The following is a 13,757-nucleotide window of genomic DNA, read 5'->3' on the forward strand; positions in this document are numbered from 1 at the left end:
TTCAAAACAAATCATAGAAATCACTTTTTCACTCATAGAAAACACTTTTTCACTCATAGAAAACACTTTTTCACTCTGGAATTTATTGCCAGAGCATATGATCAAGGCGACTAGCCTATTGGGGTTTAAAAGGTTTCAACAAGTTCCTCGAGGAAAAGACCATAACACGTTATTAGCCAGGTAGACTAAAGAAGGCTATTGCTATCCCTAGGAATGGGTAGCAGGAATTAGATCTACTCTATCGGATCTGCCAGGCATGGCAACCTGGATTGGCTACTGTTGGAGAGAGAATGCTGGACTTGATGGATCTTGTTATTGACCCAGCATCAGGAATGCAGGCAGCTCCACCACTTCTTTTCAGAGCAGTAGGGGTGTTCTGCCACTGAATTAGTGCACATTTGAAACTTATGAGCAGTAGTACCAGACATCCAGGCTTCAGCTTAGCCTCAATAATTAACACTACAGTTCACAAGTTCCAAATTTGTGCTAATTCAATCCCTTTTTTGTGGCTGTTACCCAGAGCTTAATTTCTGGTGAAATAACCCAGAATGGAATTTTGCCATCTTCCTCTTCATCCATTCAGCCAGTTCAGACGAATGGATTATGCTCACTGATGAGCAGATGGAGACAGAGATCAATAGGCTCTCTGTACTGGTTCAGGGTCAGATTGCTTCCATGTTAAAGCTGTTAAAAATAAATGGCCAAGTGAGGAGGTTTCTTTAAGACTAGCGGCCTGTTCTGGGCCTAGGAGTGCGGAAGGCAGCTGCAGGGAATCAGGTACGGTAGGTGGTGGCTGCGGGTAAGTTATTCTGTTTGACTTTCTCTCTGGCAGCATTGATGGGGGAAGTATGGCTATACAGCTGAGCATGGGAAGGAAAAGCATGGGCTCTGCTTCATGTGCGGGGTTAGTAAATAGCTCCTAGGGGGCGCAAATCATTAACCGGTGGTGTAACTGTTTGGAAGCCAGAGCTGAGAGAAGCTCCTCTAATTTAGGCATTTGGGATGGCTGGACGGCTCTTGATCTGCTGTTATCCCAGGACAAGCAGGATGCTAGTCCTCACATATGGGTGACATCATTGATGGAGCCCTATTGCAAAAAACTTTCTGTCAAAGTTTCTAGAAACTTTTGACTCGCCCTGTGAGGCCACTGAGCATGCCCAGTATGCCATGATATTCTCTGCTACAGGGGTCTCTCTTCAGTGTTCATTTTTCCACGCTACTGAAGGCATCGCGGAGCAGGAGCCTTGTGAGTTTTCTCACAGTGTTTTGCTGACGAAAAGTCACTTATTTTCTCGTTCATTTTCTCCCACAAGGGATCTCTCAGATTTCCACCGGCTGGTGAGTAATCGTAGTCTCGTTTTTACTTCTTGAGTAAAAACTTTTTCTCTCATAATTTTTCCCTCATTTCATCGACGGCTGTCAATTTGGAAATGGCTACCGGATTTAAAAAATGTCCTATCTGTAATCGGACAATGTCCATTACAGACCCACACCTTGAGTGTGTCCTTTGTTTGGGGGACAAACATGATGTCACAACCTGCCCTAAATGTGCAGAAATGACTCTGAAGGGAAGAAAACTTTGCCAAGAGAAGATGGTGCATCTATTCCATCTACAGCTTTTGCCTTCTCCCTCGACATCGACAAAATCGTCTCCGGCCGGAGTCTCAAAACAAATAATATTGAAAAAACGTGGTCCGGAGGGGTCGGGAGACCATCCATTGCCAACGACATCGATAGCATCGACGAGGTCAGTGGTCAAACACCGATCGAAACACCATCATAGACATCGACACACATAGACACCGACAGCGCTTCTCTCCCCGGAGGAACCGACCGCTAAGCAGCCAAAACTTCAGGAAACACCGTTATCCTCGACGCCGGGGCCTTCACCTTGCGAAGAAACACCAGTGGTTGAACCTCCACAGGGCTCTGTGGAAGGAGTAACGACGCCTCCACCGCCACTGCGTTCAGCTGCTCTGCCTGCACCAGCTGTTCGCAGGAATTGTCGGATTTCATCCGACAAGCGGTGCTCCAGGCCCTTAAGGAGCAGATGTCCATTCCGGCGCCTTCGCCGATACCGGTGTCTACCCAGATGCCGGTGCCTTCACAGATGCCGGTACTACTACCGATGCCGGTGATTCCACCGAAGCCGGTGACTACACCAATGCCGACTACTCAGTCGATGCCGGTACCTACACCGGTGCTGACGATTCCGTCTATGCCAGTGACTACACCGATGCCGGCACCACAGCCTAAAGTGATACCGGCATGACCATCAATGACACAGACGCCATCTTCGATGCCGGTCCTGATGCCATCAATGCCAAAGACGCCTGGGGACCCAGGGCATCCAGAATTAGCACTATATCAACTCCTAATGAAGAGATTTGATGAAGTAGTCGGTGCTCTTCCTCCCAAGCCCCGAGAAGAACGGCCTGAAGGGATACCCCTCGATGACCCACAACCAGGTCCTTCAGGGCTTCCTCGTCCACCTAGATCTTCTCCAATATCTCCTCATCAAGAAGATCCATACGATACTTGGGACGAGGGGCATGCAGACACTTCCTCTGAAGATTTTATGTCAGATCCTTCACCTCCAGACCCAAGAAAGAAATCTCCACCAGAGGATTTATCCTTTACAAATTTCATCCAGGATATGGCGGACACCATACCCTTCACCTTGGTGACGGAGGAAAATTCAAGGCAACAAACGTTGGAGGTTCTCCAATTTGTGGATCCTCCAAAGCAAGTAGTAGCCATACCTGTCCATGACGTCTCCTGGGCTTACAACATCGGCTTTGGGAGCATCCATGCTCAGTGCCTGCTGTAAATAAAAGAATGGACACAACTTATTTGGTGCAGTCTGTTCCTGGCTACCAAAAGACACAGCTTCCATACCAATCGGTGGTGGTAGAATCCGCACAAAAGAAGTCAAAGAGGATAAGACCACACTCCTCCACTCCCCCAGGAAAGGATCACAGATTCTTGGATTCCCTGGGAAGAAAGGTTTATCAAGGAGCCATGTTAAATACTAAAATATCATCTTACCAATTATACATGACTAAATATCAAAGAAATCTGTGGAAACAGATGCAAGAATTTATACCATCATTGCCACAGCAACATCAAGAAGCAGCCCAAGCAATTATTCACAAAGGACTTGAGGCTGGCAAGCACGAAGTCCGTGCTGCCTATGATGGATTTGAAACAGCATCCAGAGTAGCGGCATCTGGAATAAGTGCAAGACGTTGGGCATGGCTTAAAGCCTCTGACCTCAGGCCTGAAGTCCAGGAAAAATTAGTTGACCTCCCATGCCTTGGTGATAACCTTTTTGGTTCCAAGGTGCAAGATGCGGTTGCTCAATTGAAAGAGCACACAGAAACCCTGCAACAATTTTCATTGATTCCGCAGGATCCAGCTACACAGTCATCTCATCAGCCTCAAAGAAAAGAACCTAGAAGGCCCTTCTATCGACAGAGGTGTTATTACATTCCAACATCAAGAGTAGATCTACTAGGCCACAACAAAGAGCTCAGCCCAGACAACCTAGGGTGGCTAGGCCTCAACCTCCGCCACAGATGTGACTGGCTGCTGGCTTTTGAGGCCTTTCCCAGAGACCAAAACCATCTTTTCAATCCTCATCCAGATCTCTTCCAGTAGGAGGCAGAGTATCCTCCTTCTACAACCATTGGTTACAAATAACAACAGACCAATGGGTACTTGCAATAATATCTCGAGGTTACCAACTCAATGTCCTCTCAATTCCAATTCGCTAACAGAAAATCACATAATCCAATTGCAAGTAGAATTATCCACTCTTCTGAGAGCCAGGGCTCCGGACTCAGCAGGGCAGAGGATTCTATTCCTGCTATTTCCTCATTCCAAAGAAAACCGGAGGCCTATGTCCCATCCTAGACCTCAGAAATCTCAACAAATTTCTAAAGAAAGAAAAGTTCAGGATGGTTTCTCTAGGCACCATGCTTCCACTTCTTCAAACAGGAGATTGGCTTTGTTCTCTGGATCTTCAAGACGCTTACGCTCACATTCCAATATTCCCTTATCGCAAGTATCTGCGCTTCATGGTGGGTCATCAACATTTCCAGTACAGAGTACCTCCATTCGGACTTGCCTCTGCTCCCAGAGTATTCACCAAATGTCTGGCAGTAACAGCAGCACACTTGCACAAGGAAAGTGTCCATGTCTTTCCCTATTTAGACGACTGGCTCATCAGAAGTCAATCTCAACAAGGAGCTCTGGCTTCTCTCAGTCGAACAATTACTCTACTTCACTCCGTGGGCTTTCTCATCAATTATCAAAAGTCCCATCTCACTCCGTCTCACCTGCTTCAATTCATAGGAGCAGAATTGAACACCATCCTCTCAAAAGCTTTTCTACCCGAGGATCGGGCAGAAACACTTTCCCTACTGGCAAATTCGATTCACTCAAGGAAACAAGCAACAGCTCATCAGTTCCTAACCTTACTAGGCCACATGGCATCCACAGTTCATGTCACTCCTATGGCAAGGTTAGCCATGAGGGTAACGCAATGGATCCAAGCCATTCAACAACTGTCCTCTCCAATTCAAGTGACCCACCAGCTACATTCATCTCTACTTTGGTGGGCGAACAAGGACAATTTGCGCAAGGGCCTACCCGTCCAACAACCAGTCCCACAGATAACTTTAAATACAGATGCATCCACCTTGGGTTGGGGAGCTCACATAAACAATCTCCAAACCCAAGGTACTTGGACAAAACTCGAAGTAACATTTCAAATCAATTTCCTGGAACTTCGAGCTATACGTTATGCGCTGCATGCGTTCAAGGACTGCCTTTCACACAAGACTGTTCTGATCCAAACAGAGAACACAGTAGGCATGTGGTACATTAACAAACAGGGAGATACGGGTTCGTATCTCCTTTGTCAAGAAGCTGCACAGATTTGGGACTGGGCCCTGACACACTTAATGTTTCTCCGGGCCACTTATCTGGCAGGCACTCACAATGTAGTCGCGGATCGACTCAGTCGTCAGTTCCAACCACACGAATGGTCTCTGGATCCCTTAGTAGCGACCAGGATATTTCAACGTTGGGGACAACCAACAATAGACTTCTTTGCATCACACCTGAATCACAAAGTGGACACATTCTGCACTGTATACACACAGAATCACCAACTAGCCAAGGACGCCTTTGCTCACCCTTGGAACTCAGGCCTTCTGTACATGTATCCTCCGATACCGCTAATAACCAAAGCTTTAGTGAAGCTACAACAGGACAAGGGGTCCATGATACTCATAGCCCCATATTGGCCTTGACAAGTATGGTTTCCCACACTTCTAGACCTCTTGATCAGGGATCCAATTCGCCTGGGTGTAGCTCCCACTCTCATAATTCAGGATCAAGGTCGGTTGCGCCATCCCAACCTTCAATCCCTATCCCTGACGGCATGGATGTTGAAAGCTTGATCTTGCAACCACTCAATCTTTCAACCAGTGTATCTCAAGTACTTATAGCTTCATGTAAACCAGGGGTCGGGAACCTTTTTGGCTGAGAGAGCCATGAATGCCACATATTTTAAAATGTAATTCCGTTAAGATTTTTACTTTTTTATTAAAGATTTGTCTGCGAGCCAGATGCAGCCATCAAAAGAGCCACATCTGTGTCATGAGCCATAGGTTCCCGACCCCTGTCCTAAAGCTTCACAAAGAAACGCACTTGGTCCACCCCTCGATAGAGTCGGGAAAAGCCTGGCACACTTTTACGAGGAGTGGACCAGTGGGTCTTCTCTATCATAAGAGACTGTTATGCCTTAGAGTTTGCATGTCCGATATGCGAGGCCTCTATTGTTTCCCCTTGTACTGCAAGCAAGGTGGCTGCAATTTATTCCTGCGGTATCACCTGCTCAGCTTGGGGGCAGTGATTTCTGTTCCCCAAGGGGAGCAAGGGCAGGAATGGTATTCCATTTACTTCATTATTCCAAAAATGGAGGGTTCCCTGCGGATGCCCTGGTTTTGCATGGAAACTTTGTGGTTGGTCATTGCACCAATTAGAAAGGGGGAGTTCTTGGCTTCCCGTGATCTCACCGAGGTTAATCTGCATATTCACATTCGGAAGGAGCACCAGAAGTTTCTCATATTTGTGGTTCTAGGGGAGCAGTTTCAGTTATTTGGTCTCACGATGCTCCTCGCACATTCACCAATGTCATGATTGTCGTGGTGGTGACCCTCCGCAAGGAGGGCATTTTGGTCCACCCATATCTGTATGATTGGTTTATTCGGGCAAAGTCAAAGGACCTGGGCCAGCAGTCTGTTCAGAGGGTGTTAGTGTTTGCAGTCCCTAGGTTGGTAGGTGAATTTTGCAAAGAGCCAGCTGATGCCATGTCAAACACTAGATTGTCTGGGGGCCTATTCTGAGACCGGGATATGCAAGATGTTCCTGACTGACAGGATTTGGAAATTGAAGGATCAAATTCAGAGGTTGTTTCTACTTCGATCTTCCAAAGTTTGGGATTATTTGCAGGTTCTAGGTTTCATGGTGTTGGCACTAGATCTGATTCCATGGGCCTTTGCAGATGTGTCCACTTCAGAAGGCATTTCTGTCACACTGGAGTCCTCAATTGGAGGATTAAAAATATTACCTGCCTCTGCTTGAGGATTCTAGGCTGTTTGTCCTGGTGGCTGTCATGGGCCAACATGGAGAAAGGAGTAGGATTGGAGAACCCAGATTAGGTGGTGGTGGCCACGGATGCTAGTCTGACAGGATGGAGGCCATTTGCCAGAACCAGTCTGTGCAGAGACACTGGTCATCAGCATAAGCATCCTAGTCTATCAACTGGCTTGAGACTAGGGAGATTCGATTGGTGTTCTGCCCCTTAGACCGTGAGTGGGCAGTGAGAGTACTATCAAATAATGTAACAGTGGGGGCTTACGTCAATGCCAAGGAGGCACCAAGAGTCAGGCGTTGTCTCTAGAGCCTAAGGAGTTGTTTTGCTGGGCAGAGGAATCTATTGATTCTGTTGGTGTCGCATGTAGAAATTTCAGGCCTCTTTTCTCAGCAAGCACACGCTAGATCCCAGAACGTTCGAATTTTCGAGCAAGACAATGTCCCTTATTCATTCAAGATGGGTTGTTCCTCAAATAGATCTAATGGTAACCGTGGCAAATGCCAAGGCTCAAAGATTCTTCAGTTGCAGACTTGAGTTAAGGGCGGGTGGTCTCGATGCTGCCTCCAGGCCATGACTGAGCAAGATTCTGCTATGTGTGTTTCTGCCTTGGCTACTGAAGGGTAGACACTCATCACAGGCAAGTGATTCTGGTGGCTCTGGTGTGGCCACAGAGACTGTGGTTTGCGGAACTGGTAAATCTGGTGCTCGATGACCCATTGAGGCACATGCATCTCCCCAGCTTGCTTCGTCAAGGTCCAGTCATCGACCTCAGTAGGACAAGATGGCGGCGTAGAGGGAACACTGAACACACGCTGCGATTTAGCGCTATATTTTTCCTGAATCAAATTGTTGATAATGCCATCAAAAAGAAAGGGGAAAGTGAGGGGGTTTCCCTCTGAACCCCTACCTTCCCTGACACAGCTTGAGATTTTGCGGTTTTTGTCCCAGCCGGATTTGGAGGGAGTCGGTGAGCCCGATAGAAATCCCAGCAGAGTAGAGCGAGAATTTCTCATGGAGGAGGCGTCCCTCAGCCCGGACCAATGCCCACCTCTGGCACAGCATGACCCTGGCAGAGATGCATCACAGTCTCAGATTGGTGACGTGGTATCTGCGACTGAGTTCGAGGGGGCATCTCTTAGTGTGCAGGATGTGGAAAGATCCATCTTAGCGGGAGAGGGGACAAACTCCGGCGGGGGAAGCAACCTGGCGGTACAACCAAAGGAACCTCTGGGGAGAGAAAATGCTGGGTCCCTTGTGGGTGGGAACCAGGAGAGTCCAACAACCTGCACTCAGGGTGAGTCTTTGCTGCTACCCCACAATCCTGAGGCAGTAACCCTAGAAGGTACTCTGGGACTTGGTGGCAGGCTTCAGCATTACCCTGAATGACTAGAAAGCAAGATGGACTCAGTCGCGTATAATTGCCAACAAAAAATTCTGGGGGTATAGGAAATTACTTCTGCAATTACTAACAGAGTCGCTGAGGTGGAGAATAAAATCCAGGCTGCTCAAGCTTTAAACATGGCTATAATTAAGGATCAACTTGCATGTTCTAGGAGACTAGAGACATTGGAAAATAATACTAGACAGTTGAATTTGAGGATCCTAAATTTTCCACAAATTGTTGGGGAAATTTCCTATATTACTTTGAAGCGTTTCCTAACAGAAGCCCTGGGATTTCCTGAGGATAATATACCTTCTATAAACATTTGTCGTTTTCTTAACAAAAGGGCTTCTAGTTTGGGGGACACTCCAGGTTTACCTATTTCAGCTAATTTAACAAATTTCCTAGAAAATTCAAACTTGGAGGTAATAGATAGGAAAACTTTGTTAGTTTCCTTTATCTCCACTAGGAATGTTAATAATGTAATGAGAACCTTTTTTAGGAAGTTTCCTGTTACCATTTACGATCAATCAGTAAGAATTTACCCTGATCTATCTCAAGCCACGCAGTCTAAGAGGAAGGAATTTTTGTCTTTTAGACAAGATGTTATTTCTTTAGGTTTTACTTTTACACTGAGATACCCATGCAGATGTATTTTAAAAAGAGGTGATGAGTCCTTTGTCTTCTTTCAACCTGACCAAATACAACAATTTGTATTAGCCCGTAAGCCATCCACCTCTTCTCCAGTGGCTAGCTAGGAAGTGGGCATATAAATATGGAAATACCAGTGAAAATCCTATCTAATGCCATAAGAGTGATGAATTTCCTAAGATAACTCCTATAATTTTGGCTTGTCTTACTTTGATTTAATTTTTCTTGTTTCTTACTGTAACACAAATTGGATACGAAATGTATTGGAATATTTTGGTTTATGATATATATATGATGTATCTGACTGTGATAATTGAACAGAATTTATTCAATTTGTAAAAATTTAAAACTGATAAAGAATTTTAAAAAAAAGAAAGGCCCAATCATCTTGGATCAGGCAGCTTGCTTTAATCTCACAATCTGGCTTTTAAGCAGAGGCAGTTGAGGTTGAAAGATTACTTGGAGGAGATTATTACAACCTTGCTTCGGGTTAGGAAGACATCAACTTCCTTTGCATATATGCAGGTCTGGAGGGCGTTTTGAACAGGGGATAATGATTCTGTGGGCTTCTATTCCTTGGATTCTCTCTTTTCTCACAGGACAAGCAGGATGGTAGACCTCACATATGGGTGACATCATCAGGATGGAGCCCAATCACGGAAAACGTCTGTCAAAGTTTCCAGAACTTTGACTGGCCCCTACTGGGCATGCCCAGCATGGCACTAACCCTGCAGCCAGCAGGGGTCCCCCTTCAGTCTTCTTTTTTCCACGCAGCAGTAGCCTCACGGTTTAGGAGCTCTGAAGAGATTCCTGACAGGGATTTTCGTGACGGAGTTAATTAAACTTAAATTGCCCCACAGGGGTCCCCTCCTCTAACTTTTCTCAGACCGCGGTACTCCGGTAAGTTTTTTGACCGTCTTTCGTCGATTACTATCGAGTTTGGCCCTTGCAGCCTACTGGCCGTCGACCGTACTGCGGCTCGATTTTTTTCGAAGGCCGTGGCGTCGGGGTTTCATCGGTGCTCAGACTGTACTCGTACCAAGTCTATCACAGACCCTCGTGGAGTCTGTGTAATGTGTTTGTTTATTTATTTATTTATTTTTTGTTTTTTATATACCGATCTTCTTACATAGTATGCAAATCAAATCGGTTTACAGAGAACATTTTAACTTGCTTGAAAGCATTACATATAACGAAGAACTATTAAATAACAAATAAATATAAGAAACATGTAAGAACAATAATTAACATGGTGATTAGGAAATAATCCTATTATACAGATGCCTTGCAGAGAGGCTAATGAAAAAATCCTAATTAATTAACTAAACATGTGGAGGTATCGGATGAAGTAGGGCTGGGGTGCAGGGGAGGATAAGCATTGGGAGGACAACGTGGATGGAAGGAGGAGAGGGACAATCAGGGGGTCTAGAAAGGTGGAGGGTTTAATAGGGAGGGTAGGGTGGTGGAATTGTACAATTAGAGCGGAACAGAGACATGTATGCATGTGGAAATGGCTTGAAGTTTGGAAATGGCTTGGGCGTAATCAAGGAAATGCTTGGCTGAAGAGCCAAGTTTTCAGTTTTTTCTTGAATGACTGGTGGCTGGGGTCTTGTCTGAGGTCAGGTGGAAGTGAGTTCCAAAGAGACGGGCTTACAGTGGAAAAAGCCCTGTTCCCTAGCGGGGTTTTGGCTTGGGGGACGAACAGGGTGCCTTGGTAGGCTTTTCTGATTGGTCTTGTTGATTTGATGATCCGTAGCTGATGGGTAAGATCGATTGTGGCTAAATTGTTTAAGGATTTGTGCATGAGGGTGAAGACTTTGTAGAGGACTCTGTATTTAATCGGAAGCCAGTGGAGTTTGTAGAGGATGGGCGTGATGTGGTCTCTCTTATTAGAGTTGGTCAAGACCCTGGCTGCAGAGTTCTGAAGCATCTGAAGAGGCTTAATAGTGGCAGCTGGTAGTCCGAGTAGCAACGCGTTACAGTAGTCAACTTTGGTGAGTATGATTGATTGCAGGACGAGGCAGAAATCGTGTGCGTGTAGTAAGGGTTTTAACTTTTTCAGAACTTGTAATTTGTAAAAGCATTCTTTAGTTGTGTTATTTACAAATCTTTTGAAGTTCAGCTGATTGTCCAGAAGCACTCCTAAATCTCTTATATAGGATGTATTTTTTAGTTTGTCTAGAGAATGATTGTAAGTGGATTGGGTAAAGAGCTGATGTCTTGTTGTGGTTGATCAATTATAATGGAGGCAATCTCTCTGGGGATGAAATTGTCTTCCTGGGAGATGAGGTATTCTGTTTTGTCCTTGTTGATGACTAAGTTGAGTTTGGTGAGGAGCGAGCTAATTTCTTGAAAGCAATATTCCCAGAATATTAAAGATTTTTGAAGTGATTTCTTAATAGGGATGAGGATTTGTACGTCATCCGCATATACTAGATGTTTGATTTTCAGCTTAGATAGAAGGAAGCAGAGCGGTAGAAGATAAATGTTGAAGAGGGTTGGGGAGAGAGAGGAACCTTGCGGGACTCCCAAGTTTGAACTGATTGCCTGTGATTCTTTGTTGTTGATTTTGACCTTGAATGATCTGTTGTTGAGAAATGAACGGAACCAGTCTAGGGCAGTGCCTGAAATACCAATGTCAGCTAGTCTGTCGAGGAGGATTGAGTGGTTGACCGTATCGAAGGCCGCTGAAAGGTCGAGGAGAATGAGAAGGTGAGGTTGTCTTTTTTCTGATTTTAAGAAGACTCAGTCCGTGAGAGAAATCAGAAGGGATTCTGTGTTTAGTGCTTTTCGAAATCCATATTGAGATGGAGCCAAAATCTTGTGTTCTTCAAGGTAGTCTGTGAGCTGTTTGTTGACTATTTTTTCCAAGATCTTTGAAATGAAGGGTAAGTTGGCAATGGGACGAAAGTTTGCTGGTTCTGCTGTAGACAGATTAGGTTTTTTTAGGAGAGGTTTCAAAATTGCTTGCTTGAGAGAATCGGGAACGAGACCTTGATTTAATGAACAGTTGATGATATCTGCGATGGGTTTCGCTATGGAGTTTAGGCCGTGAGCATGATGTCCTGACTTGCACCAAATGTGCCCTCATGACACCAAAAGGTCGCAAAGCCAGAATGGAGAAGATGGGACTCCGTGCTCACACCCCGACGCCGTCCATCGCATTGACGTCATCGGAACCGGTACCGTCAGTCGCACCAGCATCGACCACCGTCCGGTGACCGTCCACCATCGACGTCTTCACGGCCATCGACTCCCGTTACTCCCCCTCAAGATCGAGGGGATCGTAGGGAGAAATATCGCCATCGGCATTGTAAGTCTCGGACCATCGAGGGAGCGAAATCATCAACCTCGCCACTGTCCGAGCCACCATCGAAGAAGCCCCGTCCAGGAATGGCACTGACCATTCCTGTGACCGGAACATCGAGGCCACCCTCACCCGATCGGGGTTTGGGAGTCGCGATTCCGCCTGTAAAGGTGGTCCCTCCGACTGTGCCTCTGCCTCCCTCTTCCGTCATAGAGACGGGGCTGCTTGCTCCAGGTCTCCGGGAAGAACTGGACCGGCTGGTCCAGGAGGCCATCGACAAGGCGATGCAACGGCTCCAGGTTCCTCCAACACCGGCACCGAGAATGGAACCGGTCACCGACCCAATGACAGCAGCGCTGGCACCGCTGCTATCCCGGATGGAGGCGCTCATGACCGCCCTTCCACCGGTGATTCCCGGGTCTCCGATGGCGCCAGTGCGCTCCCCGTTGACAACTTCATCGGGAGGAGAAACACCGTTCCGCATTCCTCCTTCGGTAGTACTGCCTCAGCCATCAATGCCAATTCGTCCTTTGCCACCGATTCATTAATCGGGGGCGATATGCACATCGGCGCCATCGATGCCTTCGATACCGGCACCAATGCCTTCCAGGCCGTCCACGGTGCCCCCGGCGATTCCTTCGATTTTCTCTGAGCCTCAGCCGGGGCCTTTGGGTATCCAACCCCCTTCTCGTCCTACAGGTCAGTCTGCTGATCCTTATGACACCTGGGGTGATGATACTTCCACAGACACCGATGACTTACCTTCACCTCCCTCTCCTACTGAAAGTAGAAAGCATTCTCCTCCAGAAGACCTTTCTTTCATTAATTCTGTGAAGGAAATGTCAGAGTTGGTCCCTTTTCAGCTTCAGACGGAGCAGGATGATAGGCACCAGATGATGGAGCTCCTCCAATTCTTGGATGCCCCTAAAGTGATCACTTCTATTCCCATTTATCAAGTTCTTCTTGACCTCCTCAAAAAGAACTGGGGAAACCCTGGATCCGTTGCCCCAGTCAATAGAAAAGCTGGCACTACCTATTTAGTACAATCAGCCCTCGGCTTTCAAAAATCTCAGCTCAGTGGTAGTGGAATCGGCTCAAAAGAAAGCAAAAAGGACGAAGCCTCACTCATCTACCCCTCCTGTTAAGGAACACAAGTTCTTAGACAATATTGGTCGACGAGTGTTCCAAGGGGCCATGCTCATCTCCAGAGTTGCTCCTTACCAGCTGTATATGACCCAATACAATAGGGTCATTTTCAAGGAGATACGGGACTTCTCTGAAACCCTGCCTGACCAATTCTAACAACAGCTTCAAATCCTTGTCAACAAGGGGTTTGAGGCAGGAAAGCATGAGATAACAGCTTACAATATCTTCGACACCTCTACTAGAGTGTCTGCAGTTGCCATTTCGGCAAGACGATGGGCCTGGCTCAAATCTTCTGACTTTCGCCCAGAAGTACAAGACAGGCTATCTGACCTGCCATGTGTAGGAGACAATCTGTTCGGTGAACAGATCCAGCAAATAGTGGCTGAATTAAAGGACCATCATGAGATCCTTAAACAGCTCTCATCGATACCTTCCGACTTCCCCTCAAGACAGACCTTTAGGAAGGACTCTAAGAAGTCATTCTTCCGTCCAAGGAAGGTACTATCCTCCACTAGCAAGGTCCCGAACTACGAGGCCTTCTCAAAAACCTCAGCCTCGCCAGGCCCGAAAGCAAAAGCCGCAAGCAGCTCCCCAGCCGGGGCCTG

At 46.6% G+C, this 13,757-nt stretch overlaps 1 protein-coding gene across 4 annotated transcripts in view; it reads left to right on the top strand.

Annotated features, from left to right (window-relative positions):
• DHX38 (DEAH-box helicase 38) overlaps positions 1-13,757 on the top strand; it is a 450,894-nt gene that overhangs the window by 389,496 nt on the left and 47,641 nt on the right. The gene's annotated exons all lie outside the window — the stretch shown is intronic.

This window comes from Rhinatrema bivittatum, chromosome 7 (assembly GCF_901001135.1).
Source record: "Rhinatrema bivittatum chromosome 7, aRhiBiv1.1, whole genome shotgun sequence".
Classification (NCBI taxonomy): Eukaryota; Metazoa; Chordata; class Amphibia; order Gymnophiona; family Rhinatrematidae; genus Rhinatrema; species Rhinatrema bivittatum.